Here is a 22,046-nt window from a genome sequence, read left to right on the forward strand (position 1 = left end):
TCTGGGTTAAACTTTGGCAGCCATTTTTCGGGATGAGCTGGCAATTGACTTAAGGGTGTAGGCATTGTGACTACCCTTGGATTGTTCCATGGCTTTTGTGCCATTGTTGAGATACTAACAGAGGAAAGTGCAGATGAAGTTACAAGTAGTTGGGAAGACGATGTTGAAGTTCCAATACCCTGTTGGACAATGATATGGAGTTGGGGAGTGGATGGTTGACTTTGCAATGGATTAGATGAAATGGATGATGATGATGAAAGAGTCTCACTATCAGACCCTTCTGGTGTCTTCCTTGCTCTTTTTCTTTTGGGCAGAGGAAATTATGTTGGTCCAATACCAAGCTTTTCACTCTGTAATCTGGTAAGAGGATGGGAAGGAATGTATTGCGAAGTCACACTACCTTGAGATAACTCAGACTTCTACGGTGATATGGAAAATCCTTGAAGTTTATGAATTAAAGACTGAACTACAAGAGGTTCCAGAGTGGATTTATCTGATATGTTCAGGTCTTTAGCAACGATTGTTGTTTTCTCAACTTCTCACTTAGAATTTAGAGTTTCAAAATGTGATGGAGAATTCGGGGGAGATGTTGAGGGCGATTTACTCTCGGAATGGGTTATGGATTTAAATTTTCTCGCCATTCATAGTTCAAGCCCTCCTTCTAGCGCCAAATATGTTGAAGGCCCGAAAATTGGGTCTACAACAAGGGGGATAACCACCCGGTTCGGACCTTGAAAGAAGCTCCTTTTCCGTTTGGAATAGTGGCTCTGACTGGGGGTGATGGGACCAGTTTCCCAATTTGTTTATGATGGTACACTAATGGGATGATGTTTTTCTTTTTTAAAGGTTTATGAGGAGAATGCTTTATTCTAAATCTAATCTAACATATGAAATTTTATTCTAAGGAAGGAAAACATGTAATTTTAAACTATCCTGGGAGTAACACTTTGTATATGCGATCTAAAATAATTTCCAACAATGATTTGTAATAAAAATCATTCAATCACTACGAGAAAAGAGTACATTAAAGATGATTGTTTCGTATAATAAATTAGCCGAAACAATCATGATAAACACATCATGTAATGAGTCATTCATACACTTAGCATAAAAAGAATTAGTTATCACCGTACAAAAGTGAAAAAATGATAACTGAACATTTAGGCTTTCATATATAAACAACTCAAAATAATATATCACTTGGCACATAAGCAAAAAGTATTAAGAGATAAAAGTACCATTGATAATAGTTCCTGCTCATGAGCTTCAGCAATATAGATTTATCTTCAAATAATTCAATATCCACTAAGAGTATAGAAGTGCATTTCAGTAGCGGGCATTAAACTCATATATAAATAAATCTCATTCCATTCACTTATCAAAACCTCCTCAGTGGGGGGCAAAAGTGCACGTTCTGAAGAAGTGTTTTTGACAAATTTCTGGACCCCTCTCTAAATGCTTGAGAGGGTTTTAAATACTAATGAAAACTAAAAATAGTTATTACAAAAATAGATGAGGAGGTTCAAAATGGCCATCCTCATTTTAGGCAAAAATGAACTAAAATTAAACTAAAACTGTATCTATGCTGAATCATGTATATGTTCTTTTAAGTTGCAAATGTCTAGCATGGGCTTCAGGAGCATCAGTTGGTCGACTTCAGCCTTCAATTGACCTACGAATACAGAATCGGCAAGTGCTGGCGCTATCTTCTCGATGGACATTATGAGGCATTTCAGAGTCATCCACTGGCTATGTGGTTTTACCAAGAACTGCCAATAAGTATCCCAGTTTAACTTGCTTATCTGTTTAATTGACTCTGCCTTTTCCTCTACCGTTTGCTTCCACCTAGTTTGAAGCTGCTGTGCCTTTGGGAGGAATCCTGGAGTGGTCTCTGATATTAAATTTGCTGTATGCAGATTTTCGTTGATGCAGTCGATGACATTGCTTGCTGCTGTTGCTGCCTCCTCCATCGCTTGCTCTGCTTCCTTGAGCTGTGCATCCCATTTTGCAAATAGAATTTCTTTGTGGGATTCATCAATCCTGGGCAATTCTGCTCTTTTTCCCTCCTATGATTTCTGCCAATTCAGAAAGTTAGAAACTTTCTTAAAAACTAAATCATAATCAAGTCGTTTTTCTATGACTTGATTTGTAATGTAGTCGCTTTTTTTGCAATGGGAATTCCGTTGCGAGATCCTTTGGCAAAGCATTTCTTCTTATTGTAAGAGTTGGTCATTGAGGGCAAGGGCTTCTGTGACAAATTCTTTAATTTTAGGGTCGTCCTTATGCAGTTCTATTGTGGCCTGTAACTGTTGTTCTTTATCAGCCAGATTGTTTTGGTAACCCAACTGCATTTGTTGGAAATCCTGTTGTAGCTTTTCCAATTGTATTTTTGATTCTCGATTGATGCTGGCCTACTGTAGTTGTTGTTCCAAAAATAGGATCTTATCCTCCTTTTCTTTTAATAGCATTTGAACTTCTGATGCTTTATCAATGGTTACAGAAGCATATGCCCCTACAATACGAGAGAGCCTAGTGAAGTTTTCTGTTGGATCGGTGGTCGGGTCTTGCCAAAGAACATCCAAAGGTTCAGCCTCTAGAGAAAGTACAGTATTTATTTTTCGTTTCTTTCTTTGTCTTCTGACAATAGCCTTATGCTATAGGCTATAAAATACATCCAGAGGAGGGATCTCCTTTATTTTCAGCACAATTCAGACGATGGAGCAACAAGAATATGCTCTATCTCTTGAGTATTAATAACCTCTTCTATTATCATCTCTGTGGTTGTCTCCCCTGGGTTTATTAATGGCTCTGCACTCTATTCCTCGATGTTGATTAGCTCATTAAAATTCTCCCACTCCTTTTCTAGGTCTACTACAATTGGACTTGTTGGCTTTGCGAGGGGAGCGGGAGTCTCAACCTATTTTGGGGACAAAACCTGCTGGTTAGAATTTTCTATAGATTGAGCTGTATCTTTGATTGACGCTTCACTTCTGCTGTGATCACTTTTTGACTGCACATCAGATTTTTCTACTGATTCCCTCTCGGACTTTGATTTAGACTTCTCTTCTCCTGAACTTCCACTTATGCTAATACTGGGAGTGGGCTCCCTTATTGGTTTAATGCGCAATTTGTCCAATGGGACATTGGCCAACCTCCATCCTCTGTAATGGATAAACTCTTGAAGCTTTGCTTGGTCAAACTAAATTTGTGCCATATGTAGAATCTCTCTGAGAGAGATCTTCTGCCAAAAGGCATTGTCGAAGATATCATCTTCTTTAGTAAACACTTTTATTTTGACCATCGTTGTAAAATTCTTGATAGTATCCAAGGGATCATATTGCCTCCCTCAGAACTTTGGGAGCTTCAGACTTAGCATATTATAAGACTCTTTAAAAGGGTATCCCAAATCAAATAATGCCAAGGCCCCGCAGACCACAGGGAATTGAGGCCAGATAGCCTTCTTCTTATCCTTGAGTTCTCTGCTCATTCCCCCAACACCACAGGTCTGGTAAGCTATCTCTCAGGCCATAAGTTTGTCGGGAACATACAAAAGAAGCACATGAGGCGAGGCAATGCTCCAAAATACCCTAATGTAGGTGAATAAATCCTCCCCAAACCACCTTCCCACAGGGAGAATGTCAATTTCAGCTTCTGGGGAGAATCTTGGGGCGTCTGTGTTATATAACATTTTATGAATGGGAAGCATTACTCCATGACAAATATTATAGAAATGTGGGACGAATTAGATTCCCATAGTTCTTTATGGTAGACTTGAATAGGTAGAGGGTTTTGTACTGTCCATTTCCACCCCATGGTGGGAAAATCAGAGACGAAACAAATAGCATCCATGACGTAGGCAGCTAAAAAGAATGGAGGATAAAACCTCTGAGCAAAACTTCTTTTAGTTCGATAATTCAAAATAGCAGAAGCTAAATTATCCGATAAAATTTGGGCCAATCCATGATGGTGGCATTGGTGGCCGCATCCAATAAAGGCAACCATTCTGACAAAAACTTATTTATATCTGGCTTCCCAAATGGTCTACATAACATTGCAGCAACAAAACAATAGGGAGAAGCGAGGGAGCCATTGGCGTACATACCATTTTTGTCCTTCTTTAATGGTTCTTCCTTCACAGACAGCTCTTTGTGTAGTCTACCAAATCCTCGTTCTCTTTGGTGAATTTTTCCACAAACTCTTTGTTATAACTGGCTTGGGTTTCTCGCAGGTGATACATACGCCTCAAATTACCTAGGGTAAATGACCCCATAACCTCCTAGTTCCGTGTCTTGAATTCCCTGTCGGATATATCAGCGTGGTCTATAATCCATTTTACCATATCCGTGTAAGGGAGTATCTTCAGCTTCCCTACAATACGGTGCAGAAACGAGCATGCAATCTCTATTAGTGATGCTTCAAATGACCCATGTCCATCTGCTGTAACTGTAACCTCCATAACTCTCGGGCTTTCTTCTTCTAACAGCCGGTACATGCCTTCCCAAGTAGATATCCCTCCTTCCCTGGTATAAGTGGTGTCAGTAAATAACAGAGTCATCTCTGATTTTTCAGATGCAGGAGCTTTGCCTTTCTTTCCCATTACATTCTGCGTGTTGTTTTACATTCTGCTCTATGTACTGCTCCTAAAAATAGTAAGCAGAGAACAAAGATACAATAAGGATGATGGTGAATAATGAACAACAATAAGGTGACGGGAAAGCTTTTAATTTTTTAAAATCATATCAAAGATATCACCTTACGTGAAATAATCCTTTAAACCAGATCTGATTCATTTTTAATAAATACCATCAATGGACTGTTAAGTTAACATTAATGCTCATAACTCTTGCATAGAATGACGGAAAGTACTATCATTGAACTTTGAGCCCTTAGATTTGCGATAAAGCGATTTTGTGATTTGCTTCGCAATATCGTAGATCGCGATATCGCAAAATCTATTATCTTTAACAATCATTTGTTTCATCGTGCAACTGCGAGATGCGATTTATGAGAGCTTTATCACATTTCGCAATATCTGGGCATTTTGTATTAAGTGGCACTGTGGTCAATGGAATCTGCGATATGTGATAAGTTTGTAAGGCTTGCGATCTCGCATTCTCGCTTTTTCACATTTCGAAGAGTTTCTTAGTAAAGGATGCCCGCCGTTACCCTTTTTGCGATGCGATGCTTATCATTAAAGATCAGGTTTATTAAATTTTTGCTTTGTACTCAAGATTTTCTGCTTACAATGGTTTTCCTAGCTTTGTGGTTGTATAACACTTTTCATAAGGAGGCTTAACAATTATAACGTTTTTCATGCGCATGAAGCATGAAAAGGTAGGAATTCATGTTGTTGGGAGTTTTACTTTGATATCGTGTTTTATTGAAAACAAAAAGACAATCTTAAGTGCTAAGTTTTATTTTTTTAGAAGGGTCCCCATTTATTAATGTTATTGCTAACACTAATAAAAAGGGGGGTTGTTGATGGTCAAAACTGGTTGAAAAGTTTGAAATTGAACATGATGCTAAGTTCTCTGAGACTGTTGAAATCTTGAAGTGCCTATTTCCCAATGTACATTGTCGAATGACAAAGCTTTGGAGGCTTATTTAGAAGAAGCATAATCTTGCAATTACTATTTCTATGGGAAATTTCATTAATTCAGTGTTAGTATACGATGAAAATATAGGGAAAGAATGTATCGAGTTTCTAAAGGAGCAACGACATCTTCCTCAAACCTTTATCCCCAATCAAGTAGTCTGTGTGAAACCAATCCATGAGAAGTTGTGCATAGTTGTAGGGATTACAAAGTTATTTTTGATGTTATTCAATTTGATCGCGCCTTAGAGGGGGCTATTTTTGTATGTAATGAGTAATAAATTAGTGTGTGATGGCCTTGAAGAGGCTAAATTTATTGGTTGTGAAAATAAGCACTATAGAGTGGTTACCATGGATGGTATTTTCTTACAAAAGCTGGTAGGATGACTATTAGAATTACTAGTGGTAGGGAAGCTAGATCCCAATAATGGGATGATCGGGAAATTGAAGATCTTAAGAAGAAAATTGAGCATTATGAATTCGATATGGAAAAGCTAGGATCTATAAGAGAATTGTAGATCAAAGATGAAAAATCAAGTGGGAATATTAACGGACATGAAAGAAAGATTCAATATGTTGAAATTGAAAAGAAAACTATATAGGGAAAGCTATAAAAAGTATAGTAGGAGAGAGTAAATATCAAGGTGGAGATTGACTAAATGAAACCTAAGATTGAAAAGTTGAAAGGACTTATTTCCAACAGAAGCAAGAACATAACAAAGATGACAACATAATCATTGAGATAGTGGAAAAAATAGACAAAGATTTTAGTGAGTCAGTAGAAGTAGAAAATATTCATGAGTACGAAGAAAACTAACTAAGGGAAGCATAAGAAATTTATAAAAGAAGGCATAATTTGACGAGTTAGATGGAAAAACTAGAGTACCAGTTGGAATATGAATAGATGCATGATATTGAGGCTTTGATCAAAAAATTAAAATCCTCTCTAATTAGATTATATGAGGAGTTTAAAAGAGTTCAAAATTAAGAGGTTGAAACTAAAATAACAATGGGTGATGCCATATGTTAGCTAGATGGGATAGGAAAGGAAGTTGATGGGTATAAATAAAAGGCAGATGAGTGTGAAAGTGTTATATAAGATCTAGAAAAACAAGCTACCAATGTCACAAAAATATTGCAAAACTAGAGTGCCAAATTTATGCCAATGAAACAAAAATAAAAAAGCTAAATCTTGAAAGGAGGCACTAGAAAACTATGAATTGGAATAAATAAAATGTTCTACCATAATTGTTCCGATGGAAGTAATTCATAAGGATCTAGTTTTCCAACAATTTTTTATTACTCAAAACATAGTAGATCTCATCAATAGGATATGAGGCTAGTTAACAAAGAGATCAAGGATTAGTAGTAGTTGAGCAGATAAATATCTCAGAAGTTGCCAATAATTATTACCACCCTTTGCAAAAATACATAGATATGGCATGTAGCAGTGAATTTTGGATCTCTTAGGAAGAAGTATTCAAAGATATAACACTCCTTTTTACACGTAACCTAGTGATGATAGAAAGGATATAATACATCCCTTTAGGTTGTGACGTTTCCCAATATTTCTTGATCATCCGACATAGCGAAAGAGGCCATTGTACACTAAATTTTTTGAATATGCTTGGTGACTTGAATTTGAGGCACTGTATAATTCACATCTGTGATAGGTTTCCATGAGATGCCACAAGCTTTAGCAAGTAATCCATAACATCCATGGGCAATAAACTTTTATATTAAATGAAATCTAATTATAGAGAAAGTCACATGTTGTCTACTGTCTATTATCTATATCATCATTCAAACATAGTACATATTTATATAAGAAAATGGGAACCTATGTCCCAAAAATGGTTTAAGAGGTTGTTCACAATTTGGAAACGTTAACTAAATTAGTTGATATAGTCTTATCATGTGTAAAATATAATGTCTAAATTAAGTAGTGACTTAACAAGTTCATTTCAATCAACCGTAACCATTTTTTCCCTTGGTGACGTGGCGAGTTTATGCGATGAGGCATCTTGTTCGTTCCTCAACTAGTTGCGTAAATTTCTGTGTGAAAGTTGAAACGATACAACGTTACTCTAGAAGGACTTTTCCCTCGATGTCATATCGGTGTTACACTGTGAGGCATATTGTTCATTCCCATACCAATTGCATAAATAATTGTTTATTTGGTTATTTAACCAATACAGCTTCTAACTTAGGACTAAATCCATCCTTTATGATTTAGTTGGAGAATGAAACTGCACGCAACATCTTCAAATAATATGCAAGTGGTCGTGAGAATGTACATGCCATGTATTTCCTTCTTGGCATACCATTGTGATGTTGATCCCTTGATAAAAAAATGACAGTTGGTAATAATAGATGATTATATTTCTACAATCACTTAAGTTAGCCCCTTTATTCCACACATACATAAAATATATTAAAATGACTCTTAAAACATCCTTTAGTTCTAGTCTAAAAACAATAATAAAATAACTAGTCAATAAGAAATGATACCTTGAGTTGCTCAGGATATATCTATATATATGTGTGTGTGTGTGTGGATTTATGATAATTTAGGGTGGAAGAGGGTGACTTGATCAAAATAATGCAGGGAGATTTTGTAGAAAAAAGTTATAATTTTTCATCCAATCACCTATGTATCAAGTTCTATTTTCAATTAGGTTCCCAATCCTAATAAGAATTTTTCTATGTCAAATTGTGAGAGGAAAGAAAGAGGGTTAACTAGTTTCTTTTTTATATGTTGATTCTTGGTTTGACAGAGGCATAAATTCAAGATTGTGATATTTCTATCCACTCACAAAAACACCCCACATAAGTGCCACAATAGGAAAACATGTTTCTTGTAGTAGCACAGACACACCACCTTCTCTCCAAACTTTCATAACCACAGATAAAATTATATATCCTGACCAAGTCTTAGGAAGTTATAAGAAGGGAGCCTCCAGGTGTGGTATGAAATTGATCTCCAAAACCTGCTTGAAGGAACTTTGTTTAGGCAGAATGGGGGGAACTTGAAAGTTTCAATAGGAGAGAGCCCATTGATAATGGAAAAATATACTAACATCCTGACATTGCCACCATATTTGAGAACTATCAATGGCTAGGTTTCCTTGAGAGACTCTAAGGTTTTGATAATGAGTTGCCAATGGAGTTTTCCATGAACTTATAGAACCCTGAAGGGAAACAATTTGTTGTTGTAGTTAAAAGGTTAGTAATCTACATAAATGAAGACTAAATAAGTAGAATCACAACTCTTCCCAAGGGATTGCAATGGAACAGGGAAGAAGCATAGGAGACCATAATCGTCAAGAAATGATTATTCCTCCAAAATGAACTTCCTGATGAAGATAAGAATGTAGTAGGGAGAGAAATCCTTTTTAGTGTTTGGGATGAGATGGTCAATCACATCCTTAAATATATCTTATGTGAGGGTAGATTAATAATAATTTATTCTTACTAGTTCAAGCTATTATATAAGTTAAGATTCCAATCCCACCTTCTAGCCTCTTAATTAATAAGAATTCCATTTTTCCTCCTATCGTCTCTAAAGGAGATGAGTACTAAGGTAAATGAGGGTAAACATAATTATTTAGCTCATCATGGTATAATCAAATTGATTGTTACAAATGAAATAGAAGACGTACACCATCTGATCCTTTGGCTTGAATTTGTAGATATGGATAGGAAGACATTTAGAGAAGCCTAAGCATATCTCAGTAGGCCGAAGAAGATTGCAACTAAAAGGAAGAAAGGGAAGGCAATAACCAACACTTTAAAAAAATGAAGAATTGAAGGAAGAGGAAAAGGAAATATCAACTACCTCAGTAGGTTTAAGTGCCCCTACAAAGCCTTAGGTGAGTATGCCTACTCAATAGATTTCCTAGACAAGGAGAAAGAGCACTAGAATTAGGTTTAGTGGGAAAACTCAACCTCCCTCTGCTACTCCCATTACAATAGAAGAGACACCTAGTCCTAAAGGGAAAGATCTATAGGGGAGAGAAATATTGGTGTTTCCACAACCATAGGTACAAGAAACTAAGACACAATAGGGGAGGATAATAGTACTACCTAAGAAAATAAAGGAAATTTTCCATCTACAAGAGTAGCATGTACAACTACAACAAGAACAAGTATAAATGTAGGAGGAATAGCAAGATACAAAATAGTTTGTACCAAGGAAGCCACTTTCCTTGTTCTCTTGGAAATTAAGGGTTGACCCTTTTGTTGTAGGGACATCAAGAAGATTACTTCATGCACATCTAGTGCCCTAGTTTATGATTGAGGTAGTGTTGTCGCTGCGACAACATCCTCTAAAAGTTTTCCTACATCCAAACTTTGGAGCCAACTTATGGTCATGCCATCTTTCATTTCAAGCCATGTTGTTTAGTTGTTCATGTTGGGTCCCTATAATACTAGTAATTACCCCATTACTATTGTAGTTGCATCCCTTATTAATATTGTTGTGCCCCTATTATCCCCATATTGTTATTATTGTGCCCCATAGAATCCCTCTATTGTTATTTTTGTGGCTTTATATTATTATTGTTAGGTCGGCTGGGTTATATTGTGACTCCTTAGACTCCTATATATAGAAAGGAGGTTTTGTCATTTGAATCATCCAAGAATTGTTCATTTATGTAATGTAAAGGAGGTTTCCCCCTCGAAGAGGCTAAATTCTAAGGCGTTGATCTATCTTTTCTATATTTTCTTGAGTTGGTTTCATAATATTTGGTATCAGAGCTTGGGATTCTAGGGTTTCGCTGCTCCAAACAGGTCATCGTGGCATTTTCGCTATAAATTTTTTTCTGCGACGTTTCAGAATTTGAAAAAAAACCCATTTGAGAAGAAATCGCACTGAACCTCGAGTCCAAATTTCAGAGCTTTCTACACTATATTTGTGGAGATATGATCTAAGGAAGTTGGTCTTTTTGCAGACTCCTGAATTACATTCCAAACAAGTGACTTGGGGAAAATCGTCATAACTTTCTCTCTGTGGATCGCATTGAAATTTCGTCAGAAGGTACATAAATAGGACAGACTGTAGTTTCTTGTATGCATTTTTCAGATCCAAAGGTCGAAACAGGGACTTGTGGCACGTCGTACAAGTTCGCTCTACTGAACTAGTCTATAATCAAGTCACTGTGGGAGATTTCACATAACTCTTCCTTGGAGAATCCAATTTGGGTCAGACTTGTGGCATTGGAAAGAGGACACAAAGGGCTACTGCAAGTCACAAATTCAGAAGTAGATGATCGGAAAGTACAGAGATACATCAGAGGCAATATCGAGCTCCTACAAAATGAAAAAATGTGTGTAGATTTTCTTAAATTTTTGCTTAAGCTTGGTTTCAAAATTTATTTTGAAGGAATTCAAAGGGCATAGTAGAGCATTATTATCGGTAATTGATGCCCCGAGGAAAGAAAATGCAAACACCTAGTAAGGAACCTGAAAGCTCTAGCATGACTCATGAAGAAGAGGAAGAAATGCTACATGATATATCAAAATTACAAGAACAAGTGCAACAAATGTCACTGTCATAAAAGCTAACAAAAGCTAAGATAAATGGCGTGGAAGCTAAGATGAATGGCATGGAAGCTAAGATGGACAACTTGAAGATAGATTTGAACACAAATTTGAAGACAAGCATGGCAGATTTGAAGATAGATTTGACAATTTTTCTACAAGAAATACTTACCAATGGTGAAAAGGTAGTAAAGGAAACTCATGATGCAAACAAAAGAAATTTTAATCATGATTTCTTAGACTCTAATGTGGGATCGAAAACCCATCATATTGAGTGATTGCTTAGAATATGGTGGGTTTTCGATCCCTTTAAGAATTCTAAGTGTCAAAGTGACCTATGTTTACATGCTTATAAAGTGATGCTTGCATAAAAAACTTATTCTAAGCAAGCTTAGGAGTCAATGTGTACCCTTGGAAGTTAAGCATTATGTAGTCCTTGATGACAGTGATTGTGTAGTACCTAATGACAGTGATTGCACAATTCCTAATGATAGTGACTACACAATTCCCAGAGATGGTGACTCTGCGATCCTTGATGATAGTGCTTGCACAATCCTTGTGGACAATTCCTATGCAGTCCTTGATGTTAGTGCTTACGAAATTCCTAGAGACAAAGAATGCACAATCCATATGGTCAGTGACAGTGTGAGGGAATCCTCTGTAGATAACAATTGTACACTCTTTGTTGAAAGTGAGAGTGTACTCACCAATATTAGCCATAATTTCATGTCTGTTCTCCCTGTATAAAGAGTCCATTCTAGAGGTCATCTTTGTATTCATATTTTTCTTTCTAGCTCTACACATTGTTGGAGTATAAGGATAATTCTCTCACTCGTGGTTGCAAATGCCACATCTTCTCTGTGATTTCTTCAACTATCACTTTTGCTTTTGCAAGTGTTGATTTTTCTTTCTTTTAGTCCTACATGTTTTGTTTTTTCTTTCTCTCTATTTTTCAAGTGTCTCTTTTGTCTGCTTTCATTCTTATATGCATCGCTTGTGTTTTTTGTTTTGTTTATATGTGTCACTTTCACTCTTGCATGTGTCGCCTTCGCTTATTTTCACACATCTTAAGAGCACCTGGGCACAGCTTCTAGAGGCAGCTCCAATGCACTAGTTAATGCTATTTATCATTAGAACATGAGTTGGATACGTTCTTATGGGATAGTGCACCTATTGGTTACAGTTGACACTTGTGTTGTAAAGGTACATCTTAAGTGTCACAATTGGAGATAAGTATTGTTTTACTATCGTTGCATTGTACACTTGTTGGTTTTGGGTACTCTGTGTCTTCTTGTCATGTTCTTGGGTGTATATGAGTGTGTGATCATGTTCAAGACCTGTTATATACTCTTACTCTCTTGTGTCAATGATCCCACACTTAGTCCATTTTGGGTTCTTTCTTTGTCCTCACATCTTGCACAAGTCACGAGCACACTCAACCTTCTAGTCAAGTGATGAGTGCAATGCACACTTATAAGCCTTAGTGAGGATACCCTTAACTCTTGGACCTGTGCATTGTGCCCATCTTGAGGAAAACCTCCTCCAACTGTGAATTAAGCAACCTCAGAGTACAAACCCCCAACCTTGTTTCTTACACTTACCCATTGTGCAATCCTTGATCCATCTTGCCTTATATTTCACATTGGATAGTATCATTAGAAAGAGGAGTCATCTCTGAACCCTTGCAGTGCTCAATTTTGCAATCCCAAGAGATACCTTCTTAGCTATTGTGCATTGTGCGGTTACAATGCCCAAAATTGCCTCTTTTGTCTCCTACACTTGCTCTTTTTGCAATGGCTTTGATAGCCTTGCCCTCACTGTGAATTACATAATCTAAGCAGAAAAGATAGCCATCTATGAGATCTTTTTGTGCTCAAATGCACAGTACATGGATCCTCTCCCTCAAGCATTGGGCATTGCATAGTCATAGTGCCTAAGCTCACTCTCCTTGCCTCCTAGACTTGCCCAATGCATAATCCATGACTTGCCTCTCCCTTGCCACTATGCATTTCACAATCACAATGAACCAAGCATCCACTCCTTTCCTCTTGAATCTATGCACTACACATCCCCTGGCTCTTCTCTGAGTCCTTGTGTAATGTCCCACCACAATTAGCATTTGTACAAGATAGAATATGTGGTTTTGGGATTGATGTTTTCTTTTCGTGAGTGAGATTCATTTGTAGATATTATCATCCTAACATGGTAGGATGAAGATCAAGGATTTTTTAAAGAATAGGTTACAAGAAGAAAACTTGTGGAGAAAAGACACAAAAGTGTTATCATGCATGAGTAGAAGAGTCTGGGACCAAGACAGAGAGATGGAAACTCATGTTTACTTAGATGGCTCCAACAATTATCCGGACCCTTTGGAGGGTGAATATGAAGTACAATCAAGATGTATCATGAAGGATTGAAGACATAACAACAAAGATAAGAACTTGGAATTGATACACTACAATGAAGTCTCATGTTACAGTTGCCAAATACTGGCTTCATAAAGCATCATCACAAAATTCTCATCTTGTCCATGTATTTTTACATTATTGGTGAAATGTAATTATGTAATTAAAAAAATGAGAAAATGTAAAATGTGTCGAAGTACAAGGGTCATGCATGGAACATGAACAATCACTAGGAATTCCTAGAGTCATGTAGGAGCTTAAAGGTTACATAGAAGCTCAAGAGTCATGAGGGAGTTCAAGAGTCACATGGCAGATGAAGAGTCACCCCATTTGTTATAAATAAACCCACATAGCTCAAGAAAATGACTTTTCACTTTGGCTTCTCTACCTTGGCATAGGAGAGAATATCATTCTTTGGAGGAGCAAGTAGTGACTTAATGTTCCACTATTGGGGCTAGTGTTGCACCATTGTAATTGTGTATATTGTAACTTTCACTTAATTTTTAAAGCTATTCGAGTCAGTGCACTTTTACGCATGTATTTTGAATGCCATAATATTATTATTTTAATGTTTATGGTATATTTTTGTGTTCAAATGTACTGAACTATTTCATTGGCTTTGGTGTACATCTTGTTGAATGTGCATTGTTACTTTCTTTTATGATCGTTGTTACCTTGTGGACTATTTTGTAGGTTAATTAATGATTCTTTCTATGCTCCCATGCATCTTTATTAGGATAATACTATTAATTTTCTTCTAAAGGTTCACTTTCTCGCTTCCATCTGTGAATGTACCTCATATACATCTCAATTGTATGATTCACAATGTCAATATACTTGCTTGTTTCAAAGGATATGTGCATAGTCTCTTATGTTGTTTATTACAGCCAAGGAAAACCCTTAAGTCATAGTGATCAGGCCTATTACCCGGATGGGGCTCATACTCCAAATGGTGTGAGTTCTAGTTGGGACTTCAAATTGGGGAGAAACCTGTGTTGGTGGACTTACAACATCATCAATAGGTAGTGAAAGTCAAAGTAGAAACACATAGATAGAAGAGGATTTCATAGGATAAAAGTGTGGTTGATCTTCCTAATATGGAATATGGATTCAAAAATATGAGGGAGTAAATGACCCTATTAATAATGGAAGATGTTAATAGAAGAGAGTGACTTGAATGAGAAAATCAACACCTAGGAAATCAATTACAACAGACACAAGATTCATTAAAGGAAAATGATGCTCTAATGACAAAAATGGAGATGTATGTAGGAACCATGGAACAACTTTCTTGGAAAGTTTTCAACTGTAGGAAACCTTCTAAGACATACTCATTGTTCGTAAAAGAATAGTTGTGTAGGTTCATATTAACTAGATAACTCAAAGAGGAACGATACAATTGCAGGAAGCCAAACACTTCATAGACTTATGCCTAGAATGTAGCATGGAGGATAAGGAAAATCTAGCTGAGTTATATATACATACATACATACATACATACATACATACATACATACATACATACATACATACATATATATATATATATATATATATATATATATATATATATATATATATATATATATATATATATATATATATATATATATATATATATATATATATATATATATATATATATATATATATATATATATATATATAACATTTTACTCACCAATATGTTGATATGGGACCCCAATCCGTACCCAGGGGATGCATAACTATTGGAACTATCATCTTGGTTAACACACGAAGAGATTATAGAAGATTAAGTAAAAAGGAAATTGGTTCAAGAATTGAAGGAGCCATTATGGATTAGACTAGAACACCCGTCCCCCTCAATGCTTACAATATCCCATGCCATTCTTCTAGAGGATACCGAGATAGAAGATATATGGAAGATAATATAGGTATAAGTTATCCTACATTTTGAGGATACTTTCAGACTAATGGGAGAAGAAAGTTCACAAGATTTCTAAAAAATATGGTAAGGCTTTCCTCACACATGGATATAAGGGAGTATCATTCTCTTAATAGATTGCAAGTAGCACTAGTAAGAACCCCTATATATATAAAAGAATCATCCAGAGTCTTGGGGTTTAGTGGATAGGACTCAAGTTCAATGCCCCTCTACTACTAGGGCTATAAAAACACCAAAGCCAAGAAGAAGAATCTTGAGTGTTGAAAGATATAGCGGAAAATGTAGGATTCTACCTAGTAGGGGCAACCACAACTTGCTCAGCCTAGGACGTCAAGAATATAATCAAGAGTTGAATGAACAACAGAAAATAAAAGAAGAATATTGAGTTACTCAAGGGTGAGCAACGATTCCTATAGAGGGGTATGATGTACCTTCAAATTATTCACTGAGGTAAGAGATAAGAAGATTGTAGCCTCCCCATCTCCACATAGATTCATTGATGAAAAAATTGTGCCTATGTGGATTTGGAGAAGTAAATTATAAGGCCCATCATTCAACTCCTAAGCACATAAAATGATGTTTGAACCCACATTTGACACTTAATTGTATATTTTCCTAGTTTAATGAGTTCCTAAAGAATTCAATGTGGTTTTCATACACATGTGCCTTAACATGTTTATTGTGCATGATTTACAAAGATATTGATTAGATTATGAGGAATCCAACATTGGAGAGAATTTAGGTGCCTACTCCTTGCAGTATGAAGACTTAAACTTAGCTGGCTCGAGGTATTTAATTCATCCTCCTATTGTCACAAGTTAAATATGGGATAAGATTCCACTTTTTAGGATTTTTGGAGGGAAAATTCATCCTCCTCTCTAGGAGGCTTCTCCCTACTTGATGTATGAACAAGATGCTCAAATTAGCCTAGTGACAGAGTAAAATGGCAAGTAAAGAAGAAATATTAGGATTTTTTTAATTCCCAAGCAAGTTTTGTGGTCTTATAATGCAAGAATGTATTTTCAGTTAATTAATGTAGTGCCTTATTCTAGCTCGTATCTTGATCCTTATTTAAGTACTTTAAGCATACTTGGGTTGGGCCCACCATGGGAGCTTCAAATCCCTCTTTTACATCTATTCATGTTATGCTTTGCATTTGTCTTGTTTAGCTTCTAACATTAGCATTTCTGGAAATTACAATCTAATGGTTTTGTGCATGATTAAGTAGGTGGTTTCTTAAGAAATTCTTCATTGTAAGTAATTTATGTAAGTTTTTATTATTTTTGATAGATCATATCACTTATTAATACATTTCTAAGTCTTTTCCCATTACATTCCTTTTGTTGTTATACATTTTTCAATTTATTGGTTTGTTGTACAATTGATTTTATGGCTATAGGAACAAACATAACTTGTTTTTTAAATGATACAACTAGCATTAAGTTTTCCCAAGCCTTTACTAGTTGAATGACATCATCCTCCATGATTACTACCTCCTTCCTTCATCTTAGGTTTTCACTCTAATTGTTTTGCAGGCTCACTAGACTCTTCTTGTAGCAAAATAGAGAATCATGTAGAAGCCCACCTATAGTGCACCTCTCTCACCCAGTTCAACAATAAATGATTGATTAAAAGTCCTATATGTATTAAAACATGCATGGGATGTTGATGGTGGAATTTAGAAGCATAGATACCTCACAAAATTTCTAATAGAAGATTGCATCAAATTGTTTTCTGAGTGGTGTTTTCGACAATTTAAGTTTTAGATTTTCAATCCTTTATTTCTAGCATGTGTGCTTTTCATTTGATGCAAATATCATAGGTGTTTGTGTCATTTCATTTTCTACAAGTTATTTATAAAAATCTACTTTCCTATAGCATATCTTATTCCAACAACTTAACCATGTTTATGTTCAACTAACCTCCACCATCCCACTAGTATAAGAATTGAAAGAGGAAAAAGATAGTGCCTAGTGCATATACAATGCCAATCCCTTTTAAGTTTGTATGAATCCTAGCTTGATAATTAAAGCTGAGACCTTGGGGCTTGTAGAATTATTGCTAAAATACCTAGGGCCATCAATACCAAGCATTATCAATGAGACCTTTCTTCCAGGAAATCACCTTCCCATCAACAAGTTTCTCTATTACATACTTCTTACTAGAAACAAAAGGAAATAAATGTGAAAATTTCTAAATAGAAATCCAACTGTAGTGACTGATATTATTTATTCTACATATTAATTCATAAATAAGTTATTCACATTGTTTCTACAGAAAATATCTAAATAAATTCTACTACAACTTTCACAATTCAAATATTGCGGAAAGTAAATGCAAGGAAAAATACTAGCACGAGTACAATCAAAATGACATGGTAATTTTTGGACAATTTTCCTCTAAAAAACCGAATGTGGGAAAACCAATGCAACAGATGAGAGTTCCTTTATTGATATTCAACAAAATCTCATGTATAAGATACAACCAACAGAATGGAAGAGGAATTTATTTGAGAAATTTTACAGACAATTTTCTCATGCTTCATAGAGAAATTCTAACTTTGGAGAGGACCTGCTATCCTCACTGTGTCACCTTTTGCATAGTCCCAACGTCACTACCTTTGCATTGTCCCTCCTCTACTTTTCGTCTTCTCTCTGCTTCTTGCACTTTCGATTATTTCTTATGCCCTCTTTCTCCAACTTGCAGCTCTCCCTTTGATTCAATTTTCTCTTGCCGAACATCAGCCAGTGAGAAAATCAATCTGCTCGGGCAACTGAGTATCTGCCAGGTTCATTTTCAAAATGCCCATCAAATTCCTTCTTATAATCCACTCATTGATCAATCAATGGCCCATATTAGATTCTAATCAATGGCTCAGATCATTTTGACTTGATCCTCATCTTCTTCTAGAAGTTTCACCCTCAGTTTAATTAATACCCTTTAATTATTTTAATTTCCTAAGTTTATACTTAGGCATCCATAAACTTAGCCTCCATGTTACCGTTCAATCCGACTGTTGTGGGTTCACCTGATCAACAAAACTAATTGGCGATCCTCCACCATTGATCAAAGCACACTTGATCCGATGGTTAACAACGATATCGGATGAGGATCTTGTGCGATGTTTACCCACCTGATAAAGTGGTTTTCTCTCTCTACTGAGTGTTACGTGTCGGCCGATAAATAGAATCGCTTAGAATTTCAAAAGAAAGCTTACCACTTTTTCTCCACCCAGTAAATAGCTACACGGGTAAAACCCTTTTCTTCCTTGACTAACGCATGAGCTTATTGACGTGTGATGACTGTTAGATCTATTGATCTGTAGATCGGACGGTTTTAGAAACCTTTGGTTTTACATGATTTTGTCAGGGTTTCTTTTCTCTGTTCTGCCAAACTTAACACCTCCGCTACATTTAACTTGTCTGAAACCATATTCTCCGATGTTTTTAGAACAAAACTAAATTATTTCAAAACATGGAAAATGCAAGATTGTGCGATACAATACAGATTTTGCATACTCTAATTCAAAATCCAAACTGTAAATCAACAGAACTCAGAGATATTTCGAAGGAATACATCGCCTTTGGGATTGAGCAATTATACACAAATACACAGAGATACAATTTATGTAACTTAATATTATACAGCCTGATCAAGACAAATCAGTCAAAATCCCTTTACAATCATTCAAAACTTACATAAATACCATTTCATTCTAACAATTAGATTCTTAATCCATGGATCGAATCTGCCTAATCTTAGACAATATCTAATCTGGTTGATATTCTCCTTGAGAATCTCAACTGAATCTAAACAGCTTGAGTTAATTACAAAATCACTCAATCCCTAAATCCTAGCTCAAATCCTATCTAGAAAACTTTGTAAATTGACAGCTAAAGGATCCCACTCCTTTGCTTGTAGACTTTTTTTTTGTATTTTTGGAATAAATTCAAAGCCTTTTATCTTCAAGCCTCATGCTCTTGCATCAGACTCCTAAGGACAAAACTCTTCATGGGCTCCTGTCCATGAGCTCTTCTACAAAACTGCCCAACTTCTGTAGCATGGCATCTGTCATCCAAGTAGCTTCAGGAATTAGTTGATCCTTCCATTTAACCAAATACTGAAAACACTCTTGTCCTCTTGTCTTCTTCAACAATTTCTTGTCCAAAATACTCTCTGGCTTCAATTCCTTTGCTATAGGTAATTGTTTTACCCAATCAATCTCTCGTTCTTCTTGATTCTTTGTTGTGTCATCTACATTTTCACTTTCATACCTATACAAATCAGCAACATTGAAAATTGGAGATATTCCAATGTCAAGGGGTAATTCAATTTCATATACATTTGCAGAAAATTTCCTCAAGACTTTGCATGGTCCAATTTTCTTAAACTTTAACTTGTTATACTCCCTTTTTTGAAATCTTTCCTTCCTCAGTGTGCTAAAACCAAATCTCCAACTTCAAAATTAACTTCTCTCTTCTTCAAATCTGCTCTACTCTTGTATTTTATGTTGCTGTCCTATAATTGTTGTTTTACCTGTTCATGTATTGCTTGAGCTTCTGTAGCAAAATATTCTCCTTTAGCACTTCTCATTTCAGCTTTTCCCAAGTCTCTCAATTCAGACACTCCTCTTGGGTGCATCCCATAAACTATACATAATGGACTCTGCCTTGTACTCCTATTAGGAGAATCATTATAAGCATATTCTTCCTGTGCCAAGACTTGATCCCACTGTTTTGATGTTCACCCGCAAGAATTCTCAGAAGATTACCGAACCTTCTGTTTACAATTTCAAACTGTCCATCAGCCTGAGGATGATAAGCAGAACTGAAACTTAGTTTAGTTCCAAGCTTCTTCTACAATGTCCTCTAGAAATGTCTAACAAATCTGGTGTCTCTGTCTAAAACAATGCTCTTAGGTAACCCATGTAATCTTATAATCTCCTTAAAAAATAGATTAGCAATGTGAGTAGCATCACTGGTTTTATAACATGGAATAAAATGTGCCATTTTTGAAAATCTGTCAAGTACTACATAAATTAAATCATGTCGCCTTTGAGTTTTCGGTAAACCAAAAATAAAGTCCATACTTACCATGTCTTAAGGCCTACCTGGAATAGGTAATGGAACATACAAACCTATGTTTTGGCTCCTTCCCTTTGCATACTGATAGACTTTACAACTTTTCACATACTTTTCCACTTTAGCTCTCATCTTTGGCCAAAAATAAAACCAGTTCAACTGTTCATAAGTCTTGTCTGCACCAAAATGTCCTCCCAGTCCACCACTATGTTTCTCCTTGATCAAATTTTCTCTCATAGAACAATTTGGTATGCATAACTAATTTCTTTTAAACAATAGTCCCTCTTGTAGGAAATAATACAGCCACTTGCTTCTGTCTAACATAATAGGATTTCTACAAGATTCAAATGCCTCTTTAAAATCTAGATCTTTCTCATATAACTCCTTAAGAAAATCAAAATCCAACACTTGAATTTGACTTTCTTGAACTAAAATGCTTTTTCTACTTAAGGCATCAGCTACTTTGTTTGATTTACTAGTTATATGTTTTAACACAAAATTAAAACTTTGAAGGTATTCTACCCATTTTGCATGCTTCTGGTTAAGATTTGACTGTTGCATAGTATACTGTAATGCATGGTTATCTGAATATAGTATGAACTCCTTGGACATCAAGTAATGTCTCCACTTCTTTAAAGACTGCACCACTGCATATAAATCCTTGTCATAAGAAGAATATTTCTTCTTTGACTCATTCAAATTTTCACTAAAATAAGCTATAGGCCTATCCTCCCAACTCAAAATAGCACCAATGGCTTCTCTAGTAGCATCACACTTCACTTGAAAAGGTTTATTAAAATTAGGAAAAATCAAAATAGGCTTCTCAGTAATCTTTCTCTTCAACAGCTGGAAGTTCTTTTTTGCTTCGGTAGTCCATTTAAATGGTTGTATGTCCTTCTTTATTGTGTCAATAATTGAAGCATTGATCTTACTAAAATTTCTTATGAATTTCCTATAAAAACTAGCAAGATCCTGAAAACTTCTTACCTGAAAGACACCTTTTGGTGAAGGCCACTCCATGATAGCCTTGATCTTCTCTGGATCCATCTTTAACCCCTCAACAGAAACAACAAAGCCCAAATACACCAACTCCTCCTTCATTAATGAACATTTCTTTAACTTTAATAGTAAATTATCTTGTTGTAGCCTCTGTAAGACATAATTAAGATGTCTCACATGTTCCTCTTTTGATCTACTGTAAACTAATATATCATCCAGATATATTATTATGAATTTGCCAATAAATTATCTCAAAACTTCATTCACGAGCCTCATAAATGTACTAGGGGCATTCGATAATCCAAAAGGCATTACCATCCATTCATGCAGTCCTTCATTGTCTTAAAAGCAGTTTTCCACTCATCTCCCTCTCTAATTCTGATTTGATGATAACCACTTTTTATATCTAACTTTGTAAAATATCTAGCTCCACTCAAACAATCCATCAAATCTTTGATTTTAGGTAAAGGAAATCTGTACCTGATTATTATCTTACTGAT

General features: G+C 35.8%; 1 pseudogene; it reads left to right on the forward strand.

The window, feature by feature from the left end:
- LOC149195479 (uncharacterized) overlaps positions 1-22,046 on the forward strand; it is a 146,863-nt pseudogene that overhangs the window by 15,889 nt on the left and 108,928 nt on the right.

This window comes from Pinus tabuliformis, chromosome 2_2 (genome assembly GCF_031772625.1).
Source record: "Pinus tabuliformis cultivar Carrire ecotype Pingquan chromosome 2_2, CPIR1, whole genome shotgun sequence".
NCBI lineage: Eukaryota > Viridiplantae > Streptophyta > Pinopsida > Pinales > Pinaceae > Pinus > Pinus tabuliformis.